Genomic DNA, 16,902 nt, shown 5'->3' with positions numbered 1-16,902 from the left:
CTTGGATCTTATGCTATCCCTAATTTCCCTTGTTCGCCACGGTTGAGTCACCTTTTTTGTTTTATTTTTATGCCAAACTGGGATGAACAAATTCTGTAGTTCATCCATGCGGTCTTTGAATGTTTGCCATTGCCTATCCACCGTCAACCCTTTGAGTGACATTCCCCAATCAATCCTACTCACTTGCTTCTCAGACCATCGTAGTTTCCTTTATTTAAATTTAGGACCCTAGTCTCTGAGTCAACAACTTGATTCTCCATCTTAATAAAGATTTCGATCATATTATGATCACTGCGACCCAACGGGCCTCGTACAACCAGATTGCTAATTAATCCTTTCTCGTTACATAATACCCAGTCTAAGATGGCCTGATCTCTGGTTGGTTCCTCGACATATTGGTCCAGGAAACCATCCCGTAAACACTCAAAGAATTCCTCCTCCACAGTAGCGGACATGAGAGGGGGGGGAGGGAGTCCCTTTAAATGTGGAGGAGGTGGGTGTCCCTTTAAATGTGGACGGGGTGGGTGTCCCTTTAAATGTGGAGGGGGTGGGTGTCCCTTTAAATGTGGAGAGGCGGGGCCGCGCATGCTTATTCGGCCCCACCACGAATCGAGGCTGCCAGTGCGCCTGTGTGGGGTCTCCGGAGAGCAGACGGAAGGCCGGGCCCGGGGAAGAGGCGAAATCAGCGGCCGGGGTAAAGTTGGGGAATCGATTTAAATCGAGGGGGGAGCGGAGAGCGAGATTATAAAGTAAAATACGAGAAAAACCAAACCTGAGAGTCAGTCGGGCGGGCGGGACCTCCGGACCCCGAACGGAGCGGATTGAGGTGCGCGGGGGGGCGGAGTGAGCCGGAGCAATGTGATTCTGACTGACGGGAGCGCTAACCAATAGGAAGAGGGCTGAGCTGGGAGGACTGAACTGGGCGGCCTGGTCCTTCAACCAATGGCGGCGCGGCAAGGGGGCGGGGCCTCCTCTCCAGCTCAGGAGCGCTGGGGCCGATTGTGACGCGCTGTCCCCAGGTGAGAGCAGCTCAGTCAGCACAGAGCTGGGGCTGGAATCTGGGAGAGGGGCCGCAGGCAGCGGGCCTGGCAAAGGGGCACAAGCTTCACAATACAAGCTGCTTTCAAATGCACAATTGTGACGTCATCACAGGAAGAGCCCATTCGGACAAGGGGCTGCAACCGCTCAATCCGCTCCGCTCGCTGCCGGGAGGGCGCTGGGACGGTCCGGTTTGTATTTTCTTTTTATTTATTTCCCCGCCCGCGCTTCTCTTCGTTATATATAAAAAAAACCCTGATAAAACTCACTTTTCGCCGGTGATCCGGACCCTCGTGGTTGCCCGGGCCTTCCCCAGAATGCGAGGCCCTGCGCAGGCGCGGTAGCGGCTCATCCTCGGGAGCGGGGCCCGGCGGCGCATGCGGAGTAGGGGCAGGGGCCTGTTCAGAGGGGGAGGATGATTGACAGGGGCCCAGGGTGTGTGCTGAGCATGCGCGGTGCGGGCCGGGCGCCTGTGTAGCAGGAGGGGGCGGGGCCATGGAGCGCATGCGCGGGGTCAGCTGCAACTTTAGCGTCACAAAGGGACCGAGTGTCTTCAAATCTCTCCCCCCCCCTCTTCTAATTTCCCGTAAAACCAGTTTGTAAAAGTCATTACTGAAAGTACATAGAAGATAGGACCCAGGGCGGGACTGGAGAAGCGAGCCGGCGGCGGATCCTCCAACCAATGGAGGAGCCCGAGGGGCGGGACTTGCGCCGGCTGAGTGGGACCGAGGAGGCTGACGGGAGATTTAATTTAAATGAATTTAATTTCCCGCCTGCTCCAACCGCCCACCCTGCAACGTCACGACGTCTCCGGCGTGCATTGACTGACACTGAGCTCTCCACCAATGAGCGAGGGGAGGCGGAGCCTGGAGGACCGACCGAGGGGCTTTGGTCCTCCAACCAATCGCGGCGAAGGAGGAGGCAGGACCTGGGATCGGCCCGCCGCCATTTTGTAAAGCGGCCTGGTCAGAATCTGTGATCCTGGGAAAGTTTATTTTTAATGTTCCTTTCCGATTTTACAGCTCAAACTAATTTTATTTTACAGAAGATACTTGTTTTAAACATAGAAACATAGAAGATAGGAGCAGGAGTAGGCCATTCGGCCCCTCGAGCCTGCTCCGCCATTCAATGCGATCATGGCTGATCATTAAAAAAAAGCAGTTCGTTTTTAAATTGATGAAATAGAAACAAGCAACCCTGGGGAGCAAATGTGAGTAAAAATATTTTTTCCCCCTGAATTAACTTTTTTAATACTAATTTTCTGCGTTTTCAATTATTAATTTCAAGCACTTTAAGAAAAATATGGGAGTGGTGGGGGTTCTCTTAAAGGGACAGGCGCTCTCTTTTTCCATGAGATTTTCATTAAAGGGACCGCGTCCCCGTGGATGACCGATTTTTAAAGGGACAGCGTCTCCCTTTTTATAATGTATATGTAAGAGACTGACATTTAAAGTAGGGCTAATCCCCTGCTCCCCTGAGTGCTTGGCGAGAAATCAGGTGCTGTTTGCTCTCGCCCCCTCCCAATTTTCTGCCACGGGACAGAAAGCAGAGAGTAGTGGTGAACGGTTTCTTTTCAGACTGGAGGGAGGTAAACAGTGATGTTCCCCAGAGGTCGGTATTAGGATCAATGTTCCCTCTTTTTTTGAGGTGTGGCCCCTTTAACGTGCTGCACGGCCCATTCAAATTTCCGCACATACGCGTTTATTCCATTTATAGGGCGGTGAGCCGGCTGCGTGGCCGCGCAACTTAACGTGAACATTGATTCAGACCACTGCTTTTTTTGATATATATCAATGACCTGGACTTGGGGATCCAGGGCAAAATTTCAAAATTTACAGATGACACGAAACTCGGAAATGTAGCAAACAATGAGGATAGTAACAGACTTCAGGAGGATGTAGCCAGACTGGTGAAATGGGCAGAAACGTGGCAGATTAAATTTAATGTAGAGAAGTGTGAAGTGATTCATTTTGGTAGGAAGAATGAGGAGAGGCAATATAAACTAAATGGCCCAGTTTTAAAGAGGGTGCAGGAACAGAGAGGCCTCGGGGTGTATGTACACAAATCTTAGAAGGTGGCAGGACAAGTTGAGAAGGCTGTTAAAAAAGCATACAGGATCCTTGACTTTATTAATAGAGGAATAGAGTACAAAAGCAAGCAGGTTATGCTAAGCCTTTATAAAACACTGGCTAGGCTTCCGCTGGGCACCACACTTTAGGAAGGATGTCAAGGCCTAAGAGAGGGTGCAGAAGAAATTTACGAGAATGGGACCAGGGATGAGGGACTTGAGTTACGTGGAGAGACGGGAGAAGCTGGGGTTGTTCTCCTTAAGCAGAGAAGATTAAGAGGAGATTTGATAGAGTTGTTCAAAATCAGGATGGATTTTGAGAGAGTAAATAAGGAGAAACCGTTTCCAATGGCTGAAGGGACGGAAACCAGATTTAAGGCGATTGGCAAAAGAACCAGAGGTGACATGAGGAAACAGATTTTTACACCAAGTTGTTGTGATCTGGAATGCGCTGCCTGAAAGGGCGGTGGAAGTAGATTCAATATTATAATTCAAAAGAGATTGAGGTAAATACTTGAAGGGCAAACATTTACAGGGCTTTGGGGAAAGAGCATGGGGAGTGGGATTAATTGGATCGCTCTTTCAAAGAGCCGGCACAGGCACGATGGGCCGAATGGCCTCCTTCTGTGCTGTATCATTCTATGATGCTATTCTACACAGACAGACACACATACAGTCAGACAGACACACAGACACAGATACTCACTAAAATACAGTCAGACACACACTCACATTTTTTCTGCATGAACTTTTATTATTAATTTCAAAGACTTTACGAAAAAGGCGGGAGTGGTGGGCGGAGGGCTCTTAAAGGGACAGGGACTCTCCTTTCCAGTGTGATTTTCATTAAAGGGACCGAGTCCCTCCTTGCCTGTGGAGGACCAATTTTAAAAGGACAGCGTCTCGAAATCAGGTGCTGTCTGCGTGTGAACCAGCTCCTCCCAATTTCCTGCCAAGCGATCCCTGCGGGCACCACTCCACTCTAGGAGTGGCTCCTAGAATCATACAGCACAGAAGGAGGCCATTCAGCCCATCGTGCCTGTGCCGGCTCTTTGAAAGAGCTCTCCATTTAGTCCCACTCCCCTGCTCTGTCCCCATAGCCCTGAAAATGTTTCCCCTTCAAGTATTTATCCAATTCCCCAGTGAACGTTATTATTGACTCTGCTTCCACCGCCCTTTCAGGCAGCGCATTCCAGATCACAACAACTCGCTGCGTCAATAAAATTCTCCTCACCTCGCCTCTGGTTCTTTTGTCAATGACCTTAAATCTGTGTCCTCTGGTTACCGACCCTCCTGCCACTGGAAACAGTTTCTCCTTATAAGCTACAGCTATACAAAGCCCTGGTTAGACCCCAGAGAGTCATAACGGCACAACAGGAGGCCATTCGGCCCATCCAGTCCGAGCCGGCTCTCTGTATACAATCCAGTCAGTCCCATTCCCCCGCTCTATCCCCGTAGCCCTGCAAGTTTATTTCCCTCAAGTGCCTATCCAGCCTCCCCTTGAAAACATTGAGTGTCTCCGCTTCCACCACTTCCGTCGGCAGTGAGTTGCAGGTCCTCACCAGTGGCTGCGTAAAAAAGTTTTTCCTCACGTCCCCCCTGTATCTCTTGCCCAAAACCTTAAATCTGTGTCCCCTAGTCCTTGTACCATCAACTGGTGGGAACAGCCTTTCCCCGTCTAGCCTATCCAAACCCGTCATAATCTTGTACACCTCGATCAAATCACCCCTCAACTTCATTTGCTCTAATGAAAACAAATCCAGCTTCTCCAACCTGTCCTTGTAGCTAAGATCCCCCATCCCCGGAACCATTCTGGTAAGTCTCCTCTGCACCCTCTCAAGGGCTATCACACCCTTCCTAAAGTGTGGTGACCAGAACTGGACGCAAGACTCCAGTTGTGGCCTAACCAGCGCTTTATGAAGGTTCAGCATAACTTAGAGTCATACAGCACAGAAAGAGGCCGTTTGGCCCATCGTGTCCGTGCTGGCCATCAAGCCCTGTCTATTCTAATCCCATTTTCCAGCACTTGGTCCGTAGCCTTGTATGCTATGCTGTTTCAAGTGCTCATCTAAATGCTTCTTGAATGTTGTGAGGGTTCCTGCCTCTACCACCCTTTCAGGCAGTGAGTTCCAGATTCCAACCACCCTCTGGGTGAAAAAGTTCTTCCTCAAATCCCCTCTAAACCTCCTGCCCCTTACCTTGAATCTATGCCCCCTTGTTATTGACCCCTCTACTGAGGGAAAAAGTTCCTTTCTATCTACCCTATCTATGCCCCTCATAATTTTGTACACCTCAATCAGGTCCCCCCTCAGCCTTCTCTGCTCTAAGGAAAACAACCCCAGCCTGTCCAGTCTCTCTTCATAGCTGAAGCGCTCCAGCCCAGGTAACACCCTGGTGAATCTCCTCTGAACCCTCTCCAAAGCAATCACATCCTTCCTATAGTGTGGCGACCAGAACTGTGTATTCCAGCTGTGGCCTAACCAGCGTTTTGTACAGCTCCATCATAACCTCCCTGCTCTTATATTCTATGCCTCGTCTAATGAAGGCAAGTATCCCATATGCCTTTTTAACCACCTTATCCGCCTGTTCTGCTGCCTTCAGGGATCTATGTACATGCACACCAAGGTCCCTCTGATCCTCTGTCTTTCCTAGGGTCTTACCATTCATTGTGTATTCCCTTGCCTTGTTAGTCCCTCCAAAATGCATCACCTCACACTTTTCAGGGTTAATTTCCATTTGCCACTGTTCCGCCCATCTGACCAACCCATCTATATCGTCCTGCAGACTGAGACTACCCTCCTCGCTATTTACCACCCCACCAATTTTCGTGTCATCTACGAACTTACTGATCATACCTTTTACATTCACATCCAAATCATTAATGTAGACCACAAACAGCAAGGGATCCAACACCGATCCCTGCGGTACCCCACTGGACACAGGCTTCTAGTCACAAAAACAACCTTCGACCATCACCCTCTGCCTTCTGCCACGAAGCCAGTTTTGGATCCAATGTGCCAAGGCACCCTGGATCCCATGGGCTCTTACCTTCTTGACTAGTCTCCTATGCAGGACTTTATCAAAAGCCTTACTGAAGTCCATGTATACCACATCCACTGCACTACCCTCATCCACACACCTAGTTACCCCCTCAAAAAATTCAATCAAATTAGTCAGACATGATCTTCCCTTGACAAAGCCATGCTGACTATCCCTGATTAATCCTTGCCTCTCCAAGTGGAGACTAATTCAGTCCCTCAGAATTTTTTCCAATAATTTCCCTACCACTGATGTTAGGCTCACTGGCCTGTAATTCCCTGGTTTATACCTATCCTTGAATAATGGCACTATGTTAGCTGCTCTCCAGTCCTCTGGCACAGTAGTAAAAGGGGAAAAAGCAGGAACCAAGTGTCACAAAACATATTTGAAAGTTCTTTATCTGAATGCACGTAGCATTCGTAACGAAATGGACGAGTTAACGGCACAAATAACTACATATGGGTATGATCTTGTGGCTATTACAGAAACATGGCTGCAGGGTGACCATGACTGGGAATTAAATATACCAGGTTATTTAACAATCAGGAAGGGCAGGCAGGAAGGAAGGGGAGGTGGGGTGGCTATGTTAATAAAGGAAGGAATCACTGTAATACAGAGAAATGATATTGGGTGAAAGCATCAGGATAGTGAAACAGTTTGGGTGGAGATAAGGAATAGTAAGGGGGAAAAAACACTAGTGGGCGTAGTCTATAGGCCTCTGAACAGTTGCAACTCTGCTGGACGGCGTATTAATCAGGAAATAGTTGAGGCTTGTAATAAGGGAACAGCTATAATTATGGGGGATTTTAACTATCATAACTGGACAAATCAAATTGGGCAGGGCAACCTTGAGGATGAGTCCATTGAGTGTATTAGGGATGGGTTTCTTGAGCAGTATGTAACTGAACCGACCAGGGGGCAAGCAACCTTAGATTTGGTCCTGTGTAATGAGACAGGATTAATTAAAAATGTCCTAGTAAAGGATCCCCTTGGAATGAGTGACCATAACATGGTTGAATTCCATATTCAATTAGAGGGTGAGAAGGTTGGATCTCAAACAAGCGTGCTGAGCTTGAATAAAGGAGACTATGAAGGTATGAGAGCGGAATTGATTAGAGTGGACTGGGAAAATAGATTAAAGGGTAAGATGGTACATGATCAGTGGTGTACATTTAAGGAGTTATTTTACAACTTCCAAAAAATATATATTCCACTGAGGAAAAAAGGGTGTAAAAGAAAAGATAGCCATCCGTGGCTAAGTAAAGTAATTAAGGATAGTATCCGACTAAAAACAAGGGCATATAAGGTAGCCAAATCTAGTGGGAGGATAAAATATTGGGAAGTCTTTAAAAGACAGCAAAAAATAACTAAAAGATTAAGAAAGGGAAGATAGATTATGAAAGTAAATTAGCAAAAAATATAAAAACAGATAGCAAAAGTTTCTGTAGTTATATAAAAAGAAAAAGGGTGGCTAAAGTAAATGTTGGTCCCTTAGAGGATGAGACCGGGAAATTAATGGTGGGAAACATGGAGATGGCAAAAACGCTGAACAATTATTTTGTATCAGTCTTTGCGGTAGAGGGCACTAAGAATATCCCAACACTGGACAAACAGGGGGCTCTGGGGGGGGGAGGAGCTAAATACAATTAAAATCACTAAGGAAGTGGTACTTGGTAAAATAATGGGACTCAAGGCGGATAAATCCCCTGGACCTGATGGCTTACATCCTAGAGTCTTGAGGGAAGTGGCGGTAGGGATTGTGGATGCATTGGTAATAATTTTCCAAAACTCCCTGGACTCAGCAAAGGTCCCGGCAGATTGGAAAACTCCTAATGTAACACCCTTATTTAAAAAGGGTAGTAGGCAGAAGGCTGGAAACTATAGACCGGTTAGCCTAACATCTGTGGTTGGTAAAATTTTGGAGTCCATTATTAAGGAGACAGTAATGGGACATTTGGATAAACATAATTTAACAGGACAAAGTCAGCATGGTTTTATGAAGGGGAAGTCATGTTTGACAAATTTGCTGGAGTTCTTTGAGGAAGTAACATACAGGGTGGATAAAGGGGAACCAGTGGACGTAGTGTATTTAGACTTCCAAAAGGCATTTGACAAGGTGCCACACGAAAGATTATTGCTCAAGATAAAAAATCACGGGATTGGGGGTAATATTCTGGCATGGATAGAGGATTGGCTCTCTAACAGAAAGCAGAGAGTTGGGATAAATGGTTCGTTCTCAGACTGGCAATCAGTAACTAGTGGTGTTCCGCAGGGGTCAGTGCTGGGTCCCCAACTCTTTACAATCTATATTAACGATTTGGAGGAGGGGACTGAGTGTAACATATCAAAGTTTGCAGATGATACTAAAATGGGAGGGAAAGTAGTGAGTGAGGAGGACATAAAAAACCTGCAAAGTGACATAGACAGGCTAAGTAAGTGGGCAGAGAGTTGGCAGATGGAATACAATACTGGAAAGTGTGAGGTTATGCACTTTGGCAGGAAAAATCATAGAGCAAGTTATTATCTTAATGGCAAGAAACTGGAAAGTACTGTAGTACAAAGTGATCTGGGGGTCCTGGTGCACGAAACTCAAAAAGTTAGTATGCAGGTGCAGCAAGTGATCAAGAAGGCCAATGGAATGTTGGCTTTCATTGCTAGGGGGATAGAATATAAAAACAGGGAGGTATTGCTGCAGTTGTACAAGGTATTGGTGAGACCGCACCTGGAATACTACACACAGTTTTGGTGTCCATACTTAAGAAAAGACATACTTGCTCTCGAGTCAGTGCAAAGAAGGTTCACTCGGTTAATCCCGGGGCTCAGGGGGTGGACATATGAGGAGAGGTTGAGTAGATTGCGACTCTACTCATTGGAGTTCAGAAGAATGAGAGGCGATCTTATTGAAACATGTAAGATTGTGAAGGGGCTTGATCGGGTGGATGTGGTGAGGATGTTCCCAATGATGGGTGAAACTAGAACTAGGGGGCATAATCTTAGAATAAGGGGCTGCTCTTTCAAAACTGAGATGAGGAGAAGCTTCTTCACTGAGGGTGGTAGGTCTGTGGAATTTGCTGCCCCAGAAAGCTGTGGAAGCTACATCATTAAATAAATTTAAAACAGAAATAGACAGTTTCTTAGAAGTAAAGGGAATTAGGGGTTACGGGGAGCGGGCAGAAAATTTGACATGAGTCTAGGTTTGGAATGGTCATGGCCCTGTGGGTAGCGGAGCGGGCCCAGGGGCCATGTAGGCTGGTTCTGCTCCTACTTCTTGTGTTCTAATTCTGTGTTAGATTTCAGGAGATGGTTTTATTCCTGTTCCTGGCTGGGGTGGAGATCACCTTTTACAGAAGGCAAGTACTGTAGAAAATATAGGGACAGAGTGATCTCCTGGACAAGTTTCGATCGCCTAGATGGGTCGGAGAGGAATTTCCCAGATTTTTTCCTCCCAAATTGGCCATTGGTTTTTTTTATCTGGTTTTTCGCCTCTCCCGGGAGATCACATGGGTTCGGGTGGGATGGAGAGTGAAAGTAGATTTGAGGTTAGGATCAGATCAGCCATGATCTTATTGAATGGTGGAGCAGGCTCGAGGGGCCGATTGGCCTACTCCTGCTCCTATTTCTTATGTTCTTACATCCCCTGTGGCCAGAGAGGTTCTGAAAGTTTGTGTCAGAGCCCCTGTAATCTCCTCCTTTGCCTCACACAGCAGTCTGGGATACATCTCATCCGGGCCTGGGGATTTATCCACTTTTAAGCCTGCTAAAACCGCTAGTACCTCCTCCCTCTCGATGCTAATATGTTCAAGTATATCACAGTCCCCCTGCCTGACTTCTATGTCTACATCGTCCTTCTCCATAGTGAACACAGATGCAAAAAATTCATTTAAAACCCCACCTACATCTTCTGGCTTCACACACAGATTGCCACTTTGGTCCCGAATGGGCCCTACTCATTCCCTGGTTATCCTCTTGCCCTTAATATACTTTTAAAACACCTTAGGATTTTCCTTTTATTTTGCTCGCCAGTGTTATTTCATGGCCCCTCCTCGCTCTCCTAATTTTTTTTTTTTTTTTAAGTATCCCCCTGCACTTTTTATACTCCTCTAGGGCTTCCTCTGTCTTTACTCCTTTGTATCTGCCAAAAGCCCTCCTTTTTTCCCTAATCCATTATCATATATCCCTTGACATCCAGGGTTCCCTGGGCTTGTTGGTCCCATCCTTGACCTTTACGGGAACATGTTGCCATTGTACTCTCTCAATTTCCTTTCTGAAAGACTCCCATTGCTCTGATGTGGATTTTCCTACAAGTAGCTGATCCCAGTCCACTTTGGCCAGATCCTGCCTTATCATATTAAAATCGTCCGTCCCCCAATTTAGAACCTTTATTTCCGGTCCATCTGTGTCCTTTTCCATGACTACCTTAAATCTCACCGAATTATGGTCACTGTCACCAAAGTGCTCACCTACTAACACTGAGTGCGAGTCAGCAGAGAGTGCTGTGAGTTTGGGTAAGAGTGAGAGTTCTTTAATTGTTATTTCTCTTTAAATCATTCTTGATAAGATTACTTAAGCAGTTTAAGTAAAGGGGAAAAGTTAAATATTTGGGATTCTGTTGGTTTAAGAAGAGTAAAACAAGGTTACACTGCAGTAGGGGTAAATTGGCACAGCAGGCAGTGGAAACCAGTTTTTTAACCAATCAGCAGGGGTGACTCATTTGGCTGTAAACAAACAAACAGTATAAAAAGACCAGGCTAGTGCGAGCAAGCACTGAGTGCGAGTCAGCAGAGAGTGCTGTGAGTTTGGGTAAGTGGGGTGTTAGGTGCTCTTTTCAAACTTTAACTCTGTGGGTTGTAGTTAATAAGGCCTTTCTGGTGCAGAGTGACTGTTGGTAAACCATTTAACTGGTGTGATTAGAGGGATTGATTTAATTTAAATCCAATTAATTAAAGGGGATACTAGCATCTAAAATCGGGCAGAGGGTGTCCATAACTAACAATAAAAAATGTAATTAATTACATAGAATGGAGCAGGTGATGTGTTACTGTTGCGAGATGTGGGAGCCGGTGGACCCCATTGAGACTCACGGTGATTACGTCTGTGACAAGTGTCTGCTGCTACAGGAACTCCAGCTCCGTGTTGATGAGCTGGAGTCTGAGCTTCAGACACTGCGACACATCAGGGAGGGGGAGAAGTACCTGGACTCTGTGTATCAGGAGGTGGTCACACCTATGAAGTTAATTAATTCAGATGTAGCCCATGGTCAGGGACAGGACGGTGTGACTACGAGTGAGGCAGGTATGGGGATCCAGGAGGTAGTGTTGGAGGAGCCGCAGTCCTTGCTCTTGTCCAACAGGTTCGAGGTTCTTACTCCCTGTGGGGACAGGAGCAGGGACTGCAGGGAGGATGAGCAACCTGGCCACAGCACCGTGGAACGGGGGGCCATTCAAGAGGGGGGAGTAAATAGAAATGTTGTAGTGGTAGGGGATAGTATTAGGGGGATAGATAGAGTTCTCTGCAGCCGAGAGCGAGAGTCCCGAAGGCTGTGTTGCCTACCCGGTGCCAGGGTTAAGGACATCTCCTCTGGGCTGGAAAGAAACTTGCAGTGGGAGGGGGTGGATCCAGTTGTCGTGGTCCATGTTGGTACAAACGACGTAGATAGGACTAGGAAGCCGGTTGTTAAAGGAGTATGAGCAGCTAGGGGTCAAATTAAAAAACAGAACCTCAAGGGTAATAATCTCTATTATTACCTGAGCCACGAGCGAATTTGGCTAGGACAAATAAAATTAGAGAGTTAAATGCGTGGCTCAAAGACTGGTGTGGGAGAAATGGGTTTTGCTTCCTGGGACACTGGCACCAGTACTGGGGCAGGAGGGAGCTGTTCCGTTGGGACGGGCTTCACTTGGCCAGTGCTGGGACTAGAGTCCTGGCGGATCATATAACTAGGGCTGTAGAGAGGGTTTTAAACTAACCAGTGGGGGGGAAGGTTCCTAGAGAGCAAATAATAAAAATGACAACAGAGAAGGTCATAGACTTAGGTAGCAGTGGGGAAATTAAAAACCAGAGCGTGTCAGGAAGGGGCAGAAGGTATGGAGTAAAAGGTCAAGTAATAAAAAGGGCAAAAGCAGGAACTAAGTCTCTCAAAACATATTTGATACTTCTCTATCTGAATGCACGTAGCATTCGTAACAAAATAGACGAGTTCACAGAAATCACACAAACCTCACTGCAGATAGAGGCCATTTCGGCCCATCGAGCCTGCACCGACACATATCCCACCCGATCCCCGTAACCCCTACACCAACACATATCCCACCCTATCCCCGTAACCCCACGTATTTAATCCCCCTAACACTAAGGGTCAATTTTATCATAGCCAATCAACCTAACCTGCACATCTTTGGAGTTAATGGCACAAATAACTACATATGGGTATGATCTTGTGGCCATTACAAAAACATGGCTGCAGGGTGACAATGCCTGGGAATTAAACATACCAGGTTATTTAATGATCAGGAAGGACAGGTAGGAAGGAAGGGGAGGTGGGGTGACTATGTTAATAAAGGAAGGAATCACTGTAATACAGAGAAATGATATTGGGTCAAAAGATCAGGATAATGAAACAGTTTGGGTGGAGATAAGAAGGAATAATAAGGGAAAAAAACATTAGTGGGCGTAGTCTATAGGCATCCGAACAGTTGCAACTCTGTTGGACGGAGTATCAATCAGGAAATAGTTGAGGCTTGTAATAAGGGAACATCTATAATTATGGGGGATTTTAACTATCATATTAATTGGACAAATCAAATTGGGCAGGGCTGCCTTGAGGATGAGTTCATTGAGTGTATTAGGGATGGGTTTCTAGAGCAGTATGTAACTGAACCGACCAGGGGGCAAGCAACCTTTAGATCTGGTCCTGTGTAACGAGACAGGATTAATTAAAAATGTCCTAGTAAAGGATCCCCTTGGAATGAGTGACCATAACATGGTTGAATTCCATATTCAATTAGAGGGTGAGAAGGTTGGATCTCAAACAAGCGTGCTGAGCTTGAATAAAGGAGACTATGAAGGTATGAGAGCGGAATTGATTAGAGTGGATTGGGAAAATAGATTAAAGGGTAAGACGATACATGATCAGTGGTGTACATTTAAGGAGTTATTTTACAACTTCCAAAAAATATATATTCCACTGAGAAGAAAAGGGTGTAAAAGAAAAGACAGCCATCCGTGGCTAAGTAAAGAAATTAAGGATAGTATTCGACTAAAAACAAGGGCATATAAGGTAGCCAAATCTAGTGGGAGGATAGAGGATTGGGAAAACTTTAAAAGACAGCAAAAAATAACAAAGATTGATTAAGAAAGGGAAGATAGATTATGAAAGTAAATTAGCAAAAAATATAAAAACAGATAGTAAGAGTTTTTATAGTTATATAAAAAGAAAAAGGGTGGCTAAAGTAAATGTTGGTCCCTTAGAGGAGACCGGGAAATTAATGGTGGGAAATATGGAGATGGCAAAAACACTGAATGAATATTTTGGATCAGTCTTTGCAGTAGAGGACACTAAGAATATCCCAACACTGGACAAACAGGGGGCTATAGGGGGGGGGAGGAGCTAAACACGATCAAAATCACTAAGGAAGTGGTACTCGGTAAAATAATGGGACTCGAGGTGGATAAATCACCTGGACCTGATGGCTTACATCCTAGGGTCTTGGGGAAAGTGGCGGTAGGGATTGTGGATGCATTGGTAATAATTTTCCAAAACTCCCTGGACTCGGCAAAGGTCCTGGCAGACTGGAAAACTGCTAATGTAACACCCTTATTTAAAAAGGGCAGTAGACAGAAGGCTGGAAACTATAGACCAGTTAGCCTAACATCTGTGGTAGGTAAAATTTTGGAGTCCATTATTAAGGAGACAGTAACAGGACATTTGGATAATCATAATTTAATAGGACAAAGTCAGCATGGTTTTATGAAGGGGAAGTCATGTTTGACAAATTTGCTGGAGTTCTTTGAGGAAGTAACATATAGGGTGGATAAAGGGGAACCAGTGGACGTAGTGTATTTAGACTTCCAAAAGGCATTTGACAAGGTGCCACACAAGATTATTGCTTAAGATAAAAAAATCACGGGATTGGGGGTAATATTCTGGCATGGATAGAGGATTGGCTATCGAACAGAAGGTAGAGAGTTGGGATAAATGGTTCATTCTCAGACTGGCAATCAGTAACTAGTGGTGTTCCGCAGGGGTCAGTGCTGGGTCCCCAACTCTTTACAATCTATATTAACGATTTGGAGGAGGGGACCGAGTGTAACATATCAAAGTTTGCAGATGATACTAAAATGGGAGGGAAAGTAGTGAGTGAGGAGGACATAAAAAACCTGCAAGGGGACATAGACAGGCTAAGTAAGTGGGCAGAGATTTGGCAGATGGAATACAATACTGGAAAGTGTGAGGTTATGCACTTTGGCAGGAAAAATCGTAGAGCAAGTTATTATCTTAATGGCAAGAAACTGGAAAGTACTGAAGTGCAAAGGGATCTGGGGGTCCTGGTGCACGAAACTCAAAAGGTTAGTATGCAGGTGCAGCAAGTGATTAAGAAGGCCAATGGAATGTTGGCTTTCATTGCTAGGGGGATAGAATATTAAAATAGGGAGGTATTGCTTCAGTTGTACAAGGTTTTGGTGAGACCGCACCTGGAATACTGCGTACAGTTTTGGTGTCCATACTTAAGAAAGGACATACTTGCTCTCGAGTCAGTACAAAGAAGGTTCACTCGGTTAATCCCGGGGATGAGGGGATGGACATATGATGAGAGGTTGAGTAGATTGGGACTCTACTCATTGGAGTTCAGAAGAATGAGAGGCGATCTTATTGAAACATATAAGATTGTGAAGGGGTTGGATCGGGTGGATGCGGGGAAGATGTTCCCGATGATGGGTGAAACTAGAACTAGGGGGCATAGTCTTAGAATAAGGGGCTGCTCTTTCAAAACTGAGATGAGGAGGAACTACTTCACTCAGAGGGTGGTAGGTCCATGGAATATGCTGCCCCAAAAAGCTGTAGAAGCTACATCATTACATAAATTTAAAACAGAAATAGACAGTTTCCTAGAAGTAAAGGGAATTAAGGGTTACGGGGAGCGGGCAGGAATTTGGACATGAGTCTAGGTTCGGATCGGTCATGGCCCTGTGGGTAGCGGAGCGGGCCCAGGGGCCATGTAGCCTGATCCTGCTCCTATTTCGTGTGTCTAATTCTGTTAGATTCAGGAGATGGTTCTGTGATAGTGGATTGGCGGTTAGGATCAGATCAGCCATGATCTTATTGAATGGCGGAGCAGGCTCGAGGGGCCGATTGGCCTACTCCTGCTCCTATTTCTTATGTTCGGTTAAGGGGAGATTAACTAGAATTGTACCAGGGGATGAGGGACTTCAGTTATGTGGAGAGACTGGAGAAGCTGGGATTGTTCTCCTTGGAGCAGAGAAGGTTAAGGGGAGATTGACCAGAATGGTACCAGGGATGAGGGACTTCAGTTATGTGGAGAGACTGGAGAAGCTGGGGTTGTTCCCCTTGGAGCAGAGAAGGTTAAGGGGAGATTTGATAGAGGTGTTAAAAATCATGAATAATTTGGATAGAGTAAATAAGGAGAAACTGTTTCCAGCGGAGGAAGGGTCGTTAACCAGAGGACACAGATTTAAGGTGATTGGCAAAAGAACCAGAGGTGACATGAGGAAACTTATGTTTCCACAGCGAGTTGTTGTGATGGGGAACGCGCTGCCTGATAGGGCGGTGGAAGCAGATTCAACAGGAGCCTTCAAAAGGGGACGGGGTAAATACTTGAACTGAAATAAATTGCAGGGATATAGGGAAAGAGCGGAGGAGTGGGACTAACTGGATTGCTCTTTGAAAGAGCCGGCACAGACTCGATGGGCCGAATGGCCTCCTCCTGTGCTATTCTGTGATTCTATGAATACAGAGAGACAATGTCCCTTTAAATATCGAGGTGTTACGCTGAGGTAAGGAGACACATTGTCCCTTTAGTTACAAAGGAGAAGACAGAAAGGTCACAGACTCTTTAACTGACACCAATACTCCGAGAGAAGAGGATGTGACGGTCGATGTCCCTTTAACTGGGCCGCACATGCCTGTGATTAAAGGCATCGGAAACAGTGGAATCGACCCACCGCAGTCACACTGTGGACACTCTGGTGTGTCAGCGGGTGGGATACACCAGGGAATCCCTTTCCACACACTGAGGTTGACTCTAATGATCGGGAGTCCCAGGGTATCGGATACCAGATAATCAAGCTCACAAGAACACAAATTGTCTCTCCAGACTTTATTAAGAGCGCTGCATAACACAGATCGGGTGATAATTCCCTCAATCTGGAGAATAGAAGTACAGTGGATTCACGTGCGATCTTCTCGAGTCTGTTCCAACTGACAACGGCTTAAGTGGCCTGTTCTTATACACAAGCTTGGTTACCGCTCAGGAAATGGGATTGTTTGGACCCGTCTGTTGACCGCCTCCTGAACTCCTGCTAATTCAGGGAATTTAGTCCATCTGTGACCAGACTATAACCACAAGCCCGTCTGGTTATCACACCTATACGGTCCGTGAGGTTATTATCAGATTCACACCCAGACATTGTGCATTCACTTGTCTGGCACTTCATCCCATAACACGGGTACAGGGGCTCAGTAATGTTTCATTCATCAAAAAAAGACAAAGTACAACAACATACTGGTCAGCTTAACAAAA

The 16,902-nt window shown here is 46.0% G+C and overlaps 1 long non-coding RNA gene across 1 annotated transcript in view; it reads left to right on the top strand.

The window, feature by feature from the left end:
- Positions 1–603: 603 nt before the first annotated feature.
- LOC147082070 (uncharacterized) overlaps positions 604–16,902 on the top strand; it is a 29,184-nt gene continuing 12,885 nt past the window's right edge. Inside the window, exons 1-2 of the long non-coding RNA XR_015076322.1 lie at positions 604–694; positions 2,084–2,248. This is a non-coding gene — a long non-coding RNA (uncharacterized LOC147082070). The remainder of the gene's footprint in view (positions 695–2,083; positions 2,249–16,902) is intronic.

Source organism: Somniosus microcephalus, unplaced genomic scaffold (genome assembly GCF_052327205.1).
Source record: "Somniosus microcephalus isolate GS21.2 unplaced genomic scaffold, FLI_Smic_1.0 scaffold195, whole genome shotgun sequence".
Lineage (NCBI taxonomy): Eukaryota > Metazoa > Chordata > Chondrichthyes > Squaliformes > Somniosidae > Somniosus > Somniosus microcephalus.
This window is presented reverse-complemented; position numbering and strand designations above follow the sequence as displayed.